Consider the following 18,468-nt stretch of genomic DNA (forward strand, 5'->3'; position numbering starts at 1 on the left):
TTTCCCACCTCTCCTGCACTATTTCTGAAACACACACACACACACACACACACACACACACACACATGCACACAAACTAGGAGACCAGTGGAAAGGGAAGTGCTTTGTGTATGCCGCTGTGTTGGCTCTTTCTGCTGAAGTCTGACCTCCAGGTGTATATAGTTACTACTAGCTTTGTTAGCAGGAGCTCAGGACTTAATGAAGCTGAGACCAGGACACCATCCCACAGGCAGTGGGTTTTCCTCTGCTTCCCTAGTTCAGGGCGGCTGGCTCACATTACACATGTGTGTCCAGGATCCCAAGGATATAGGCAGTGAGTTTGGATGCATCAGTGCATTGCCATTTTCACTAGTAGAGAGCACAGCAAACTTGTTTTATGATGTGTCCCTTGTTTTTGTATGAGACATTTATTTTTAAATTGCTGTTTTAAAAATAATCTCTTTCTTGGTGGAGTCTTGAACCTAACCCCTAGTACAATCTCTAAACTCCTGTTTTGATTTTTGTCTTTTTTGTCAAACAGCAAGGCATTTTTAGTAATCAGGAAAACTGAACTGAAGAAGAAAAAAAAGGAGAGAAAGAAACCCAGAAAACCATGGCTTCAGTCCCACCTGCCATTACCTTGTACTAAAATGAGGCATTTATGGCGGACAGAGCATTTGGTTAGGACGGGATCTCAGGTCACGACCCCAGGTTTCTCCGACCATTTTCCGAGTCAGAGAAGTACCAATTTGTCAGGAATAGCAAACCAAAAGCTGAGCCAGGTTTGTTTAGGTGTCTGTTTGTCATATGGGATCTAAAATAGAATTCCACATATAAAACATAAAATAGCAATTATATAATACTGAGAAACCAGAAAAATATGTTGTTTCAAACACAATAGTAATTGTAAAAGAATAGGATTCTGTTAATGCTCCTGGACAGAGACATAGATGCTAAAGTTTTTCCAGAGATACCTACATGATCTGAAAATGAAATAATATTTGGAAGAGAAGTACTCAAAACCAATCTGTAACTGGAGTTCGAGGCTTCAAATATTTGAAGGTTCTAAATTCATATAACCCTCCATTATGGTTATAACAAGTAATCCCAGAGAAAGATGAAGGGGCAGATCTGCACAGCACTGTCCCTGAGCTGTGAATGGCATTGAAAAAGCGACTGACCATCCGAAGACGTCAGGCGAGCAATGGCCTGAGAAAACTCAGTCAGCGGCGAGAAGAGACAGGGTTTCCTTGTGTCCGTAGCACCAGAATTTTGCAGTCACCCAAGCTTGAAGCCTCTCAGTCCCGTTTTGTTCTCTCCCTCATTTCTCTGAGCTAATCAATCACCAAATGTTGCCCAGTCTTTCTTTTCATTTACTTCACAGGTTTTTTTTTTTATTCCTTCTGGATGACAGCTGGGTACTGAGCCAAAAAAAAAAAAAAAAGAAGAAGAAGAAGAAGACTATTACTTCTTAGGTTGTCCCCAGGCCTCCTAACTAGTCTGCCTTCCTCCAGTTTATCTGCACGTCTCTGACTCACTTGCATACCGCTCCATTTTTTATAATAGTAACAGAAGCCAGAAGTCATGTGTGTGTGCTGGTAAGAGTAGCCATCAGTTTTAGAGGGCTTTCTATTTGTCAGACACTGTGCTAAGAATGTTATAAATGACACATCACTTAATCTTCAGAAAATAAAAAACAACACCTATAAGAAAAGTTACATTTTCTTTAATCTCAGTGAAGAAGAAACTTGGACTGTTAAATAACATGTCCAAGGTCACACAGCCACCAGGTAGCTGAACCATGAGTAACACCCTAGTCTCTCCCTCTGACTCCAGAGCCTCAGATTGTAACTCCTCAATTTCAGTGACTCTCAAACAAAAATCTAATGTCAATCTGCCATGTAAAATTCTTCGGGAACCTCCAACGTGTTTGGAATAAAACCTAAACTCTTTAGCTGGCCAAGGACCTGGTAACTTCTCTAACCTCACAGCCCTTCTCTCCTGCCCCAGCGCCCGGTGACACAGGCGCACTGAGTAACAAGCCGCTCCTGAGACCCGAGGCCCTCCTTCCTCTGCACCTTTGCTTTGCCCTCTGCCTGCTTCCCGGGCAACTGCCTTGGATTTCCTCGAGACCTCCTTGTGACTTTCCTAGGCTGGGTTCACGTGGGACCTTCTCTGCCACAAGGGATTAGAGGGACTCTGCTGGGTGCACCCCCAAAGCCTGGTGCACACTTCCATTTGTTTGCCTTTTGAATTCCACTTAGTTTTTTTTTGCTTCCTTGACTTTCCCAAGAAAATAAGATTTCTATGAATGAAAAAAGAGTTCTGTGGCAAAACTGACGAGTTCGGCGATAAAAAGTGACTCAGAGTGATTTAATCGTAAATTCCTTGACTGGACAGGTCATGACGTCAGGCCCAAGCCTAGTAACTCTTTTGATAAAGGTTTATCTGTGTCCTAAACCAGCCCAGTCCATTGTTGTTGTGCCTCTAAGCAAACACGTTTTTGAAATGCCAGAGTAATCCTCTTTTTCAGATCCCTCAGAGGCATAATCATCCCCAAAGGAGCACATAATCTGTCAACCATCCTGTGTGAAGCCTGAGAGGAAAGGACACCTACTAAGAAGGGGTCCTAGTGCCTAATTGGACTCAGATTTTAAAAACCAGAGCCCCACAGTCATTTTGTACAAGGACCGCAAAACTGCAAACTGTGCTCTCACACCAACGGCAATTTACAGAGAATCTGGCTTTGAACTGCCTTCCTCTGGGCTGAACTGCCTGCCTGCACTGTGTTTCTGCTGTCGGAGCCAGCCCTAGCAAAGGTGTTTCTGGAATCCTATTTCAACTATTAGGATTGAGGATTTCCCCATCCAATCGGCCAATCAGAACAGCTCTATTCTGACCAACCTAGACGGTGACTTTTGAGCCAAACAAACTGGGAGGGTTTGGAGCCCTCATCTGCAAGAGGATGGATCAATCTGGGATCTAAGGGGTGGAGACACCTGTCCATATAAGCCAACTTCCTTCTGTCTTGGAGAGCACACTTCCCACTGAAGCCTGAGGACTGTTTCCCAGACTAGAGCTGAAACACCAAAGGTGTCTTGCCAGAGCAGAGTTCTGCAGACCAACGCAGGGCAAAGCAGATCTACACAGAGAAGAGCAGAGCAGAACAGACCATCAAGGAGCAGAACAGAGCTGTCTAGAAGAGAGGGGCCTGGCCCCAGCTGTTCCACAAGTCTGCTCTTCTCACAGTCATGCTATATCACAGTTCAGCTGTTGTGCACTGAATGAAGTCTCCTTCTTCGCTGAACCCTAAATTGGGGATTCCTGTTGGTAATGAATTAGTGCCAACAACCATTGGTTGACAGTCCAACCCCTCCCCCCACCTTGCTGTCTCCTTCTTTCATGTAGTCCCTAAATTCCAAAAGCATAAAAGAAACTGCAAATTGCTGTTCTTCGGAGCATTTGAGATCTTGCTTTCTGGCATTTGTCTTCAGTTTGTTTCAAATAAATTCGTAAAAATTCTCTACAGGTTTGGACATTTCCTTCTCAGAATTTTCAGGGAAAAATAAATTCCAGTACCTAAGTAATAAATACTCAGTAACTACTTGGGCGGGGCAGAGATGGAAAGGAGGGAGGCAAGGAGGAAGGAGAGTAGGAAAGAAGCCACTGGGGTGAGATAAACACATGCAAGAACTCACAATTGACAGAAAATGTTCCACAGTGGGAAAAGTGCTGAGAGCACAGAAGGAGTGGTGTTCTGTTTATTGCCTCTCAGTCCCCTTCTTTCCTCTCTTACGGTTTTCTGAATATGGAGTTTCTTTGCTAGCCTCCTAAACCAGTTTTACTGCCTATCATCCTTACAGCAAACTGCCAACACTTTAATCTTCTTAAATCACTCTCCTGCTCCATAACCTTCAACAGATGCTCTTTGCCTGGTAGATATGGTTTGGAATTTAGAGCTAAAGAAATTGTACTTTATCTGATCTTTATCAGATGTATCCTTCAACATCCTCCTACTATTACTGCCTTCTTTTAGCTGCCCTACTCAGTCGAACTGGTTTACTGTGTCTCCCAACTATTCTTGTCCGTGTCCGAATCTCATTCTGTCTCCTTTGCCATCCTTTTGGTTGGTATTCCTCCTCCTCCCACAGATTCCTGCCTGCGTTTTGAGATATGAATAAATATCCCACACCTCCTTCAGATCTTCTTTGTCCATTTTGGCCAGAATAATAATTTTCCTCTTGAAAGAATTTTTCTAGTCCCTGCAATCGCCCCCTCCCAACATTGAATTTTAAAATACTCCTATATCTGATTTGCTGAACAATGCAACAGAAAAATTCCGCAGCTATTATTCCATTTTATACCAGGATAAATCAATGATCTCCCACTCCTGCTAAGCCCTTAGCACTGCTCGGCAGTTTTTACATGCCAGTCCAGTCGGCTGCCTTCTGTTTATTTTCTCCTAGCACTGTTCCAAATCATGCACCATTTTCCTCAGGATCTCTGCAGATAGGTCTTTTAACCGAGTATGTGCTAGTCACAGAAATTCACAAGAATTCCAAATCTATTCGACATTAACCAATTAAATTTCCTTTTCTCATGTCAGAAAATGTACCTCCATCTGCAAATCCTTGTACCTTCCTCCAGGGGAAAAAATTTCTTTTTGCCTACCCAGTGTCCAGTTTCTTCTTCCTCACTAACAGAAACTTACTTTTACAGAAACACAAAGCTAGACAGCACATTTCTCAGCTCTCCTTGCAGCTAAAAATGCCCAATAAAAAATAAGCAGAAGTCTCTTAATGGAGGCAGACTCAGATAGGAGGTTTATTCTTTTCCCTTCTTCTTTTCTTTCCTCTTGCCTGGAACTCAGTCGAGATCGCTGGACCTTCAGCAGACATCTTGAACCATAATGTGACATTAAAAATAGAAAGAGCACAAATAAAAAGGAATTTGTATCCCAGGTGTACCTACCTTCATACTTGTTCACTACATGGAAGTCCAATTATCTTCTTCCTATGTAAACTATAATTATTTTGACTTTTTATTATACATACCTAAGGCTAATCTTAACTGATATGTTTTTAATGACAGAAAAGGTAGTTTAATCTCATGTCTGTGCTCTTGATACTATTCTCTGTGGAATGTGATCCTATCAGTTAACTTGCCTCATGCCTCTCTCAGCGTTTTCCTCAAAGTCCATAGTGAAGCTCAAGTCTCTCAGGCATTGAAAAAGAAAGGAAAAAAGAAAATTACTAAATCCCTTATCCCACCTTAGGTATCACCCTGTCTCTCTCTTCAGCCACATTTCTCAGAGAAATAGTGAATGTTTTCTCCTTTTCATTTTTCTCTTCCTTTTTTACTCATAGTCTTCGATCTAGCCTTGTTTTATGCTGCAGCACCTTGCCATTGGCCAAATCATTCCTTTTTTATCTTTACCACACGTGAACACTCTTCACTAACTGACAAAGGCAGTTTTCTAAGCTTCTCACAATGCTGTCCCCTTGGTTTTCTTTCTCCGACAATCCTCGATATCTGCAAGTTGGTCTTCCTCTTCCAGTCCCTCAGAGTGGATGCTGACTAGCAGTCTCAGCTGGAGCCCTTGGCTGGGTTCTATTCCTCCTCTATACACACTACTGAGTGCCCATGCCGTCTGGGTCTGTGGCTTCAACTGCTGATAACTCTCAGACTTTTCCCTCCTCCCCAGGCTGATCTGCTGAGATCCCAACCTACCTGATCATGGCCTATAAGGAATGTCCTACACATACCTCAATTTCAAATTCACAAATCCAAATTTGTGTGATTCTCTCCAAACTTTTCATTTTTATGCATTATCTGCCTTAGTCAAAATCATGTCAAATAAAAACCTTAAGAAGCGTCCTAAATTCCTCTATGTTCCTTATTTCCTATAGCTGATGAATGGACAAATTATCTGAATTCATACTGTTTAATATCTTCTCTATTTATCATTTCCTCTCTATCCCACTAATGCTGCTTGAACTCAGGACATCTTTGGCTCTTTCTAATTCTTTAATAATCTCTAAACTGTTAACCTTTCTCTCTTCATTCCCATTCTTCCCCAACCATAGTGTCCTCTGTAGACAGAGTGATTTTGCTACAGTATAAATCTGTTCATATTGAACCCTTTAAAAAATACTTCAATAAAAAGAATAAATAGATTCACTATATCAACATGCTGTATCTACAGTAATCAGGACTGTGTGGTGTCATCAGAGGAATGGGCACATAGACCAATGGAGCAGAATAGACAATCCAGAAATAAACCCACATAAATAAGCCCAACTGATTCTGGACGAAGTTAGAAAAGTGATTCAGTTGAAGAAAGACAGCCTTGTCAACACAGTGCTGGAGCAGTTGGACATCCAGACCAAAAAAAAAAATCTTCATTAACTCTCATACTTTATTCAAAAATTCAAAATGGATCATGAACTTGAATATATATATACAACTACAAAATTTTTAGACGAAGATATAAGAGAAACACTCAGGATCTAGGGTTTGACTAAGAGTTCTTAGTCTTAACACCCAAAGCATTATCCATAAAAGGAAATTTGATAAATTAAACTTCATCAAAATTAAAAATTTTGTTCTGTGAAGGATCCTGTTAAGAGAATGAAAATACAAGCTGTAGACTGAGAGATAATGTAAAGTACTTACATTATCTAACAGCTAGAATATACAAAGGACTCTCCAAAATCTATAGTAATAAAACAAACAACCAACTTGAAAATGGACAAAAGACATAAACAGACATTTCACTATGCAGATGGGAAATAAGCACATGAAAAGATGTTCAACATCACTAATCATCAGGAAAGGCAAATTAAAAGTATAATGAGACACCTAGTAGAATGGTTAAAATAAACACTGACACAACACCAAATGAGGATGGTAAGGATATAGGGAAAATAGATCACTCATACACTGCTAGTCGGAATATGAGCTGGTACAGTTACTCTGAATAGCAGTTTGGTAATTTCTTATAAAACTAAACATGTGGATATCATACAAAGCCACAATTGTACTACTGGGCAACTATCCCTGAGAAATGTAAACTTATGTGCACACAAAATTTGTTGTTTATAGCAGCTTTATTCATGATAGCTCCAAAGTGGAAGAAACCCAGATGTCCTTCAATGAGTGAATATTATAGAACAATTAAATGAACAAACTATTAATATACACACCAATCTGAATAATTGCCAGGAATGTATGCTCAGGAAAAAAAACTGATCCCAAAGGGTTCTTTATTATATAATTCCATTTATATAACATAACACATCTTGAAAATATAAAACTTTAGAAAATAAGACTCTATTAGTGGTTTCCAGAGGTTAAGGAGGGGGTGGAGATGAGAAGGAAATAGGCATGACTATAAAAGATCAACGTGGAATTCTTGTAATGATGGAAATGTTCTTTATCTTGGATATGTGTGTGTGTGTATATATATCAGTATATATGTATATATGTATATATATATATATATATATACTGATTGTATATATGTGTATTATATATATATACTGGATTGTAATGTTGTACCATAATTTTGCAAGATGTCCTCATTTGAGGGAAGGAGGAAAAAGGGTCCATGATATGTCTTTGTATTGTTTCTATCAAATACAAATCTACAATTATTCAAAAGTTAAAAACATATTTTTTTCAAAAAAGAACATTACTCTTCAGTGTTTATTCATTAAACAGCCACTGGGGTCCTGCTGCCCACCACCACCCTCTGGCAAAATTCCAGAGGCAAAGATTTGGTGATAAAGGAAAGGAGTCTTTATTCGAAAGCTACACAACTTTGTAGTACAACTTTCTGCAGGTATTTGCCACTTATAGCTTTAATCACTTAAACCTACCAATGAGCACTAAAACTTTAACTCCAAAGGTCCCCTACCTTTTTAGTTTTTTAATTATCTTATTTCAATAGGATTAATTTACAAACTAAAACAACATAAGATAAAAAAGCTACACAATTCTGGAAGAATGGCAGGCTTCTGCCTCAGAGCCTATCATTTCTAGAACACCTTAAGAACAACCCTGCTCCCCTGCCAGGCCAGCCTGATCCTAGGCTCTGCCTGGACTTTTCTTCTGCCATCCAAAATCCACCCCAAATACCAGCCTTTGGGAAAGACAAGCAACTGCAGCGCCATGGTCCAGGCATCCTCGCAGAAGAGAGCCAGAGAGCCAGTCTCTACCCTTCTTTTATTTTAAATGTTCTGGTTGATAATTCCATGTGCACTGGAGGCCTTCAGCTTCTCAGCCAAATTTGTCATAGGCTGTTTCCCATTGCCCCCCGGCAATCTCCTCCTCTCTCCTCTCTCTCCTCTCTCCTCCTCCCCAGGGATGTAACCAGATCTCTCTGTATCAATTTGAGTTCCTTTGCTTACAAGTAACTCAATTTAGTTTTGAAGAAAAAAATTATTTAAACATTCCTTGGCACTACCAAAGATGTGAAATAAGCATAATATATCTAGATTTCAGCAAGATAACTAAAAAATATTCTAGAGATATCAGCAAAGGGGATTAGGTGAAAAAATTAGCTTCCTAAGAAGACTGAATAATATATACAATCTCTTGGAAGCAGCTGATAAGCCTTTTCTAGAATGGAGATAGGTATCCAGGGCCCTTGGCTGTTAAACGGATACGTGGCTAATCCAGGTTCTCATCTGTCTACCAGGAAGATTGTTGTAGTAACACTGAGGGGACAGACTGTCTAGTCTCTTAGAGACTATCATAATTCCTACAAATGGTAGAAAACCGAAACACCTCGAAGTCTGTTTGTTTTACTTTCCTTAAGCCCTTTCTTTTGTTATTATGAAAATCTTAAGATTAATAAAAAAGGATTTGTGGTAGAGTGAGCATCAGCATATATATCATCAAAGTTCCTTTAATATTAAAGCCTCTTACCATTAGTCTTGTAGGTTTCAAAGTTAGATTAGCAGAGCCATGCCTCTGTTGGGGTGTAACTCCTTCAAAAATTAATTTTTACTCTATATTGCCATGGAAAACATTTTTTTAATTATAGCTTAGATAACAATAAAATTAGAATTACAGCTGGCTGCAGAGGTGGACCAAATGGCATTGCTTGTAAATCCGTGTCCCTTGGTTGGGAGTCCCTGCACCCTGCTACAGGGACATGGAATGAGCAGGGTGAGCAGTCCTGCGACTTGGGCATTCTCTGTTGGCTTGGATGAATTATTGACTGATTAGCTTCAGCTTCTTCACCTGTAAAACACTGACAGCTCCTTGACAGTAATATGTGCCTCATAGAGTTGGTAGGAGAATTAAATGAGAAAATGCATTAAAATGTTTTGCCCACTATCTGGGACATGCTAAGTGCCCAATAAATATTACCTGTTATTGTGAAGACATGTAAGTGGGCCCCCCTGGGGTAGCTCTGCCCTCTCCTTTTACCACCAAGACCACTTATAAAAAATTGTTACATTTTCTTATCAGAGGCTCACTTTCCACCTCCAAACAGAAACAAAGTGCATACCATACATCCAACTCCAAAAGCAGCACCACGTCAGTAGCTAAAATTATGGTTCTATGAACAAATGAAGGGGATGGTTACATTGCACTATGCACTAGAAAACATCTTTAAAATTCCATTTTAAACATCTCTGCTTTCCCCCCAGAATTTCTCTCCATACGACTACTGTCCCATCTGTTATTTCCTAGCCCTCAGCTTCCCCAGTTGTATCCCTCTTCCCATGGCTCCTTATCCCTTCATCTACATATTCCTCCCCATTCTTATAAGTTAAAAATATTAATCTATGCCCTGGCTGGTGTAGCTCAGTGGATTGAGCACAGGCCTGTGAACCAGAGGATCAATTCCCAGTCAGGGCACATGCCTGGGTTGCAGGCCAGTTCCCAGCAGGGGGCAGTTCCCAGCAGGGGATGCACGAGAAGCAACCATACCTTGATGTTTCTCTTCCTCTCTCTTTCCCTTCTCCTCTAAAGATACATAAGTAAAATTTTAAAAAATGTTTAAAAAATATATTAATTTATAAGTTTGTGTGAAGTAAAATAGATTATATCTGCATCACCCTCAGTAGATCAATTAAAGTATACTTTGATTATACTTTATATCTTATAGTTTGTGTTAAGATTCGGTGTCAAAAGATTATGGAACACTAGAATGCTTTTGTTTACATCCACTAGAATGCCAGAGTGGATGGATGCTTGCAATAGGTTCACCTAATTGCAATGATCATATTGGCCACAATATGTTGTTCATCAGATACTACCCTTCAGGGGGTGATCACCCAATGCCAGGGCAAGGAGAAGGGACCCTAGTGCCAGCAAGCACTTTTAAAGGTGTGTTTCTGCCTTTTAAGGGTATTACAAATGCTAGCATCTCAGACTTTATGCAGATTTCCCTTTTCCCAGAACCCTTTGGCCCCAAAGCAGTGGGTACGCCCTAGCCCCATGGATGAAGTGGGGGAGTCTCTTTCTTGCTCTTGCTTCCAACATGGAAAAGCCTCTGAGAATTCTGAGAAAAGGTCTATATGAGCCACTCGGATGGACAGCCTCACTGAAAAATAGATTATGGGTGTGTGCACTTGCCTGTGGGGGTGTATGTGCTACAACTTCTCTGTTGATGAGATAGGTTGGAACCTATACTACAGAAGGAGAAATCTATCCCAGGTAGGCATGTGAGAAAAGATAGTAATTGGAAAAAATAAAGTGACATCTAAACTGACACTTGAAAAAACCATCTGAATTACCCAAGTGAAAAAGGCAGTGAGAGAAAAGCATCTCTAGCAGAGAGAAAGTAAGTGTAAAAGACCCAGAGGCAACAGATAAGCTGGCATGTTTTTGAGAAATAAAGGCCAATCTCAGGTGGTATTTTCAGGAAGTTTTGTCCAGCTACGAAGCCTGCCCACTCTGCTGAATTTCTCATATGAAACAAGAAAGGATTCAGGCGGGGAGACCTGTAGATGGTCAAGAGAAACTTGCTGGGGCTCTGGGCCACCTTCTGTTCTTCTTGTCTTTGACACAAAGCACAGGTGGGTGGGTGCCAACATTCTCGCATTTGATCTAGCCCAGCTGCTTCTCGGTCCTTAACATTCACGTGAACCATCTGGGGGTCATGTCACAATGTCGAGCCTGGTGCAGTAGATCGGGGGTGAAACCTGCCTCTCTGAGAAGGGCCCGGATGGTGCCCAGGCGGCTGACCAGTTCGGTGACTCAGATCACAGCTGGCTTCTCTGAGTAAGATGCCAGCACGTCCTCCGCTCACAATTACTTATTTAGGAAAGTAATGTTGTTACCTAGTCTCTTTGATTTTTCCTCTTGGAAGACACTTTAAATACCAACTGGTCCAATTACTTCATTTCAGAATGAAGGAAACAGCCCAGAAATGACAGGTGACTTGCTTCAGGTCACAGAGCTATTAATGATAATAAAATCAGGAATACTCAGCATTCTTGCCCAGGAGGGTCTTTCCTCCCCACCATACAGCTATTCCTCTTCCAAGAGGCCAGTCAAAGATTACATGCAATCTTTTGTTACATGGTTTGGGGAAGAGGTTTCAGAGAGTGGAAGAAGAAAAGAATTTGGTCAAAACTCATATTCACATGACCATCCATGGGATCCTAGAACCAGGTTAAGTTCAAATTGGTACAGGACTTCTCAGTCTAGGCAATTTATTCTGTATCTTTCTAAGTATGTGTCCACAAATTAAATAGCCTGAACCACATGCTTTGCTTTCTTATAATGCTGCATTTATTGGTATACAAAGTCCCAATATCATTGTTCAGCATTTTTAGTAGTTGCAAAATTCCAGTAATATTAACAAAATCTTAACCTGACAGGGGAAAATAGGGCCATATGTCCAAATAGCATTCTCCAACTGAAAAATATATGTAATAAGATTATTTCTGTTATGCAAGCTGTAAAAATTTTAGTCATTAGCAACAACAACAAATGTACTGGTTCTTACTTATACATACATGATTTTATATAGAAACAAAAAATTCTTACACTAAACTTCCCAGATTTAGAATTTTCCAGTATCCATGCCAAGTAATTGGGCAGAGCTTCAAGAATTTCCTTTTCATCTAGGCCTTTTTTTTTCCTCTTGGTTAATAAGTAGAATACTTGGCATTCTTTATTTTGGTATTGAACTATCCTAAGCAACCACATTCAGGTTTCTGCTCTTCACTCATATTAACAGGCACTGTTTAACTGTCCTTGTGTTTTTAAGCATTTCTTTTCATTTGTTCCTTGATTTAAAAGGAAAACAAATCCTATTGCCCTAAAAGTTTTCTACTATTTAAAGTCATGTTTAAAGAAATATTTTGGTTAACTTTAGATAAATTATTCTAATAAACTTTTAAAAAGTATTTTTATGGTGGTTGAATTTTTCTAAGCACATGGCATTTTCATAACTAAGCTCATAAGAATGATGCTTTAGTGACGGTTATATTGAAAGTCTCTTAACAAACTATGTAATGTAGTTGTGTGCGGTGGAGCAACTTACAGACCTGTAACTTGTGAAATGATCAATAAGATGGAGTTGATCATTTTGGAAATATAAACAAGTCTCAGAGTCTTGGAAAATCATCAAAGTAAATATATTCAATATAATAAGAGACTATGAGAAGGTGGTTTGCTTTTTCTCCATTGAAGCTCAACCACAAGTCACACCTTGTCCCACATACACAGAATGATATATATGCGTTTGTTTCATTTCAGCACACAAAAAAGCCTATTACCTGTGCGCTATCTTCATCTCCAGAAAGGCGCATTCATTCCAGCATGGTTGGCTGTGCGCATCTTTACACTCCAGTTAATAAAAATTTCAGAATACCAAATTTTAAAAGGTACAAATAAACTGTACTATAAATCCATTCTACAAACCTAGGCCCACCTGTATAGAAGGTGACAAGCATCCTTCTTATCACTCTCCACTTTGGCCTCTGGCAGAAGGTCTGCATCCAGCCCCTAGAGGTCATGTGTTAAAGCTCCATCCCCCAGTTAGTGTCAGGCACCATCAGAACTCTGCCCAATGACAAAAACACTCATCTCCTACTCCATCAGAAACAACGGTAAGATCTATGAATTAGAGTATTAAGCCGCATGTTATTAATGGACCAGTTAAAGGAAGCATACTCTAGTGACTGTTATAAAACAGTGGCCTATCTATTAACATTTATTTATTTCAGGAGTTCTAGGGGCTTACTCTTTTACTTCACTGAGCCAAAAAATATTTATTGAGCTCCTACCGTGCATCAGGCACTGGGCTGCTGCTTGGAGATATAAAATTAAATAAAACAAGCAGAATCTCTCCTGTGTAAGGTTATTATTGCAAACCAAAACTGTGACCAGATAAATACTGTCGGTGCAAAGGAAGATACAAATCTAAATAAGGTATAAAGTTGTTTGGAAGTAACATTTTCCTCTCTGAGTTCCACAATAGTTTTCTTCTTATATAGTTTATTCAAAACATAATTGTCGAACACCACCTACTAAGTATCAGGCATGGTACTTGATCTTGAGAATATACATATGAGAAAAGATATAGCCTGTATCTAATACACTAGTATTAGAATATGCACTAGTGCAGGAGACAGAATTACACAGTTGCAGAAATAATTGAACCCATTTGCTAAGAGCTAAGAAGCAGAAGTGCCAAGCGCTATAACAATAGGGCTATTGTGGCCTCATACGTAAGAGTCTTGTGTATACAAGAGCATACACAAGATGTACACTTGTTCATCTCTTTATCATACACAGAGCCTAGAGAAGTACATTTTAAAAAACTGACAAATACATATTTGTTGAGTTATACACAGAATGATATATATGTTTGTCCCTGAATTTAAAAATGGGGTCAGAAAATCAATCCTTAACAACGAAAATATGAACCAAATAACTAGTTACAGTGCTTTTTATTATTGTTCAAGGATATTGCCAGTCCTCCTCTTCCAAGCACATGGTAGAATTGCACTTTCCTACCCTTGGAAGATAAGCATGACCATATAATTTGATTTGACCAGTGAAGTATTAGAATTGATATGTATCACTTCCAGCTAAAACCTTTAAGAGGAGTGTGCGATCACTTGCATTCCCCCCCCTACCATGACTACGACATTCCAGATGAGGGGAGTGGTCTATTTAGCCTTTGCCCTTGGGTGAGCAGAACATGCAGCAGGGCCTCGCTGACCAGACAGGTGCATGTAATCCAGTGGAGAAGTGACCTCTGTTGTTTCAGTTCTCCCTGATTTTAAGGGTTGTTGAAACAACAAAGGCTATTTCTCAGAGATTATAATAGTCATTTCTTATGGGACTTTAATTGAACTCATATTAACTGATAACCTAGAGTTAGACAGGTTGACATATGGTAGAAAGTTTAAGGTGGGCAGGGACGTCTAAGAGAAGATAAACTTCCGATGAGATTAGAGCACTTCCTAAATCTCAGCAAAACTTAGAGCGCTCTCTGAAAAAGTAAATATCCTTTGAAACGCATTCTATAAAATGTAGTGTGTTTGTTATAAGGGGGTTTATTACCGCTATAGAAGTATTTGGCATGTATGTGACTGGTAAGAAATACTCAAGGAGAAGAATGGACAAAAAGAATGTATCACTGTGTCTCTGTTGTGCTCTGATTTAGTTACCAGTTACTGCAGAATTTTGGTCATAAGGAGAAAGGATCACTTTCTAGGACATGTTAGAATGAAGCTACCATCAGCTTAGATAACACCCAGTTATCTTTTTCAGATTCTGTATTCACTAAGTAACCTTCTCTGTTTTGGATTCCTGAATGTATCTTACTGGCTTGCCAAGTATATCTGTTGTTAGGAATTAACAATTTGACATTCTCCTATGATTATGATTAGCTAGATCATACTTTGTAAATTTGATCATTTGGGGGTAATTCGATTTTTATAAAGTTTCTGAATATGCATTATTGAGAGCCTGGCCTTACATCAGTGTCAACTCTATAAAGCAGCAACTTTCAATTGATGTGTCACAGCATACTGATGTACCTCAAGAATTTTTAAAACATGCAAGGAATACTTGATTATTTAGTCAGGGACACTGACCTCTTTTCCCTTAGATTGTCAAATGCAAAAATGACAGCAGCTACCCTGGCCAGTGTGGCTCATTGGTTGGAACATCATCCCACAAACCAAAAGGTTGTGGTTCGATTCCCAGTCAGGGGTACATGCCTAAGATGTGGGTTTGGTCCCTGGTCAGGGCACATAAGAAAGGCGACTGATCGATGGATCTTTCACACATTGATGTTTCTCTTCTTCTCTCTCTTCCTCCCTTCCCCTCTCTAAAATTAAAAAGTATGTTCTCAAGTGAGGATAAAAAATAAAACAGCAACCAACACAATAGCCACCGGTGAGAATGAATCAAAATTATACCTATTTTTGTCAGATCATCAAAAAATATGTACTTTTGGGTGTGCAGTGGAATTTTAGCCATTGGTTTGCGAGTGCTATGAAATGAGAAAGGCTGAAAATCTCTGTACCAACACGCTGCGGTTGCAAGGCACTCAGTCTGAAATGGCCGTCAACCTTATTGGGACACACATGGGGCTGGAAGACCACACTGTCAGTGTCTTAACTAAAATCGCAGCTATGCCTGGGAAGTTACGTAGGTTGAAGTTATGAGAAATGAGAGACATATTTACAATAACAATCTCAATCTTAAAGTTAGAGGTGATACTTCCAGAAGTTAAACTGTTAAGGTTGTTAAAATGGCCATTAGCTCCCTGCCGTCAAAACATATGAAGCAGAATGTTCAAAAAATAATCTTTCTGAACTGGACTATCTTTTAACATTTAATGTATTTATATTTTTGCCACTTGTAAAACATCACCATTATAAATACTTTGAGAATTATTAGGAATATGTTATGTATTTTATTAGAAAGGTATTATTTCTCTATCTTTCATGATCCATAAGCTTCACCAAATACTGAAGTGTAATGTATTATGTTCAAAGTCTCGTTTTTTAGTTAAATATACTTCTAATTTTATACATGTGAATCTAAGAAGGAGGCAAGTGTTTATGTCACAGACATTTGATGTGCAATGATCTTGACTAGAGAAATATTAGTCTCTTAAGCAATGGGTTTGTATAGTTATTCTTAAGTAATGACAAATGTCCCCAGTATACTGAACAAATTTCAATGGGGAGATCATAGATAATGATTTAGAAAATATTAACTCGAAATAAGGAACTATATTGAATATAAAGGGAACAAAATGCATTGGTACAAAAACAATAATAAAAAATAAATTCAACAGAAACCAATATTGAAAATAGTGCTTTGAAAAAAAAACACCAAACATATTGAAGATGAAAAAAGAAGCAGAAGGTAACTGATCATTATTTCAAAACTGTTCCAAGAAGAACTGTAGTCTATGGCTGATTTTCTTTCTGCGCATACTATTATGTAAGAAACACTTTTCCGTTCATGTAGTAATATTTATGCTGCAATTTTTTATGTAAATATGTTTATAAATATTAATCATGCCCACAACAGCACTGTGAGATAACTAGACATACACAGAGATGACAGGCTGAGAGCTTAAAGTGGTGTTTGGCTGTGATGCCAAGGGCTGCTGAGGGAATTCATAAAAGAGCTGACAACAGAGTCAAAAGTGCCACCAGGGCAAAGGAAACTGTCAGGGCTCTCTTGTCCTGTCTTGACTCTTGTCCCCCACAGTGACACACGGAGTCAAAAGCACCTGCTCCCACATGACCCCTTCAGGGTCAGCGAAGCTATCACAGAGGCTTCTTCTGTCTTAGCTCTTGGTGTTTCAGTTAGGTATCTCACTTCTCCTTAGGAAACAAGACATTTTTCACATCAGAGACCCACTTCAAGAAGTCATCCATGAGCCCAAATGAAAGAAGTCTCCTTTGGGACTAAGAAGGAATATCATTGCATTCTGCAAAGCTAACATCAATCATACTTGTACTGACTCATTTGAATTCATAGTGATTAACACGTTTGTTTACACACTTTTAATGTTAGGGAGTTTTTAGTTTGTATGTAGCTGCTGGTGACTAGCTGTCCCAGTTTACCCAGGACTGAGGATCTCACAATACAAAGGACTTTCTATATTAACATTGGGGAAGCAACAGACAAACCCAAATGAGTGGTTGGTCACCTTACCTGTGGGTGATGAAATATGCTGGTTTTTCTTTGTTCATTTTATGTGACTAATGAATTAAACTAAGCCAGTTGTCTTATTTCTGCAGATAAATAAACATATATAGAAAAAGTTAAATTTGAGCAAAAAAATTTTAATATGTTTTTAAAGTATGCCTTTTAGTAAGTATGGCCAAATATTCATACGCAGTATAAGTCCATATACTGTATTCTAATTTCCATGGGGTAGGAGCATCACTATATATAAAAATCCATATAGAAAACTCATTTTAAAGGGGGCTTGGGGTTGGAGGAGATGGGCAAATGAGGGAAAAGAGACTTTGCTTGGGGGATGGGCGCGTGATGCGGTATGCGGCATTGAGTATAACTCAGTGTTTTATTGAGTTATACACTTGAAACCTGCATGGTTTTCAACCAATATCACCTCAATACATTCAATAAAAATTTTCTTTGCTTGAGTAGGAATCAGACTGAAGAGGTTAACCTGCCCCTGTCCCATCACAAGGCTTCTCCTAACCTATGCTCCTCAGCCACCCTAACTTAGAGCCTGACTCGGGGTCATAGGAAACTTCCTAATATTCTGCAGGGCACAAGAGAACCAGGGTCTTCCCCTGTTTTCTGCCTTGGCTTCCCCACCTGCCAGGCCATGCTAGATAAGTCCTTCTCTTGGAGATCACAGTCATGCTGACTACAACCCGGGAAGCAAGAGCACTCCCTGCTCTGAGGTCTCCCCATCATCCCCTCCCTATGACTGCTCAGCCAGAGGAGAGAAGCAGACATCAGGCCCATGTCAATCACCCGAGGGGGTTTGGCTCTCACCAAGGCCCCTCTGATTCTCCTCTTTCCACCTGCTTGCTGATCTCTTCTCTGCTTTTGGGAGAGAAACTAGTTCTTCTGTCATCATCTATGCATTTCTCCACGGTGGATAAAGTAGACTACTCTGTCCCCCAGGCTCTGGCTTTTCTATGACTATTTACTGTCTATGTGACTATGAGGACATAGTTTCTTTTTATTTTTAATCTCATTATGCCCATTTTCTCATCTGGAAAAATGGGAATAATTATAGTATCAACATCATATAGACTGTGGTAAAGACTAAATGAATTAATAGGTATAAAATGCTTACAAAAGTTTTGACACAAAGTAAGCCCTCAATAAAAGTTACTATTTTTTATTTTGTTGTGATTAACCTTTTTTAATCCTCACACAAGGACATTTTTTTTCATTGCTGTTAGAGAGAGAGAGAGAGAGAGAGAGAGAGACAGAGAGACAGAGAAAGAAACATCAGCGTGATTGGCTGATTTCTAATATGTGCCCCAACCAGGAATT

This window comes from Sturnira hondurensis, unplaced genomic scaffold, assembly GCF_014824575.4.
Source record: "Sturnira hondurensis isolate 20B ecotype Veracruz unplaced genomic scaffold, ASM1482457v3 Scaffold0015596, whole genome shotgun sequence".
Classification (NCBI taxonomy): domain Eukaryota; kingdom Metazoa; phylum Chordata; class Mammalia; order Chiroptera; family Phyllostomidae; genus Sturnira; species Sturnira hondurensis.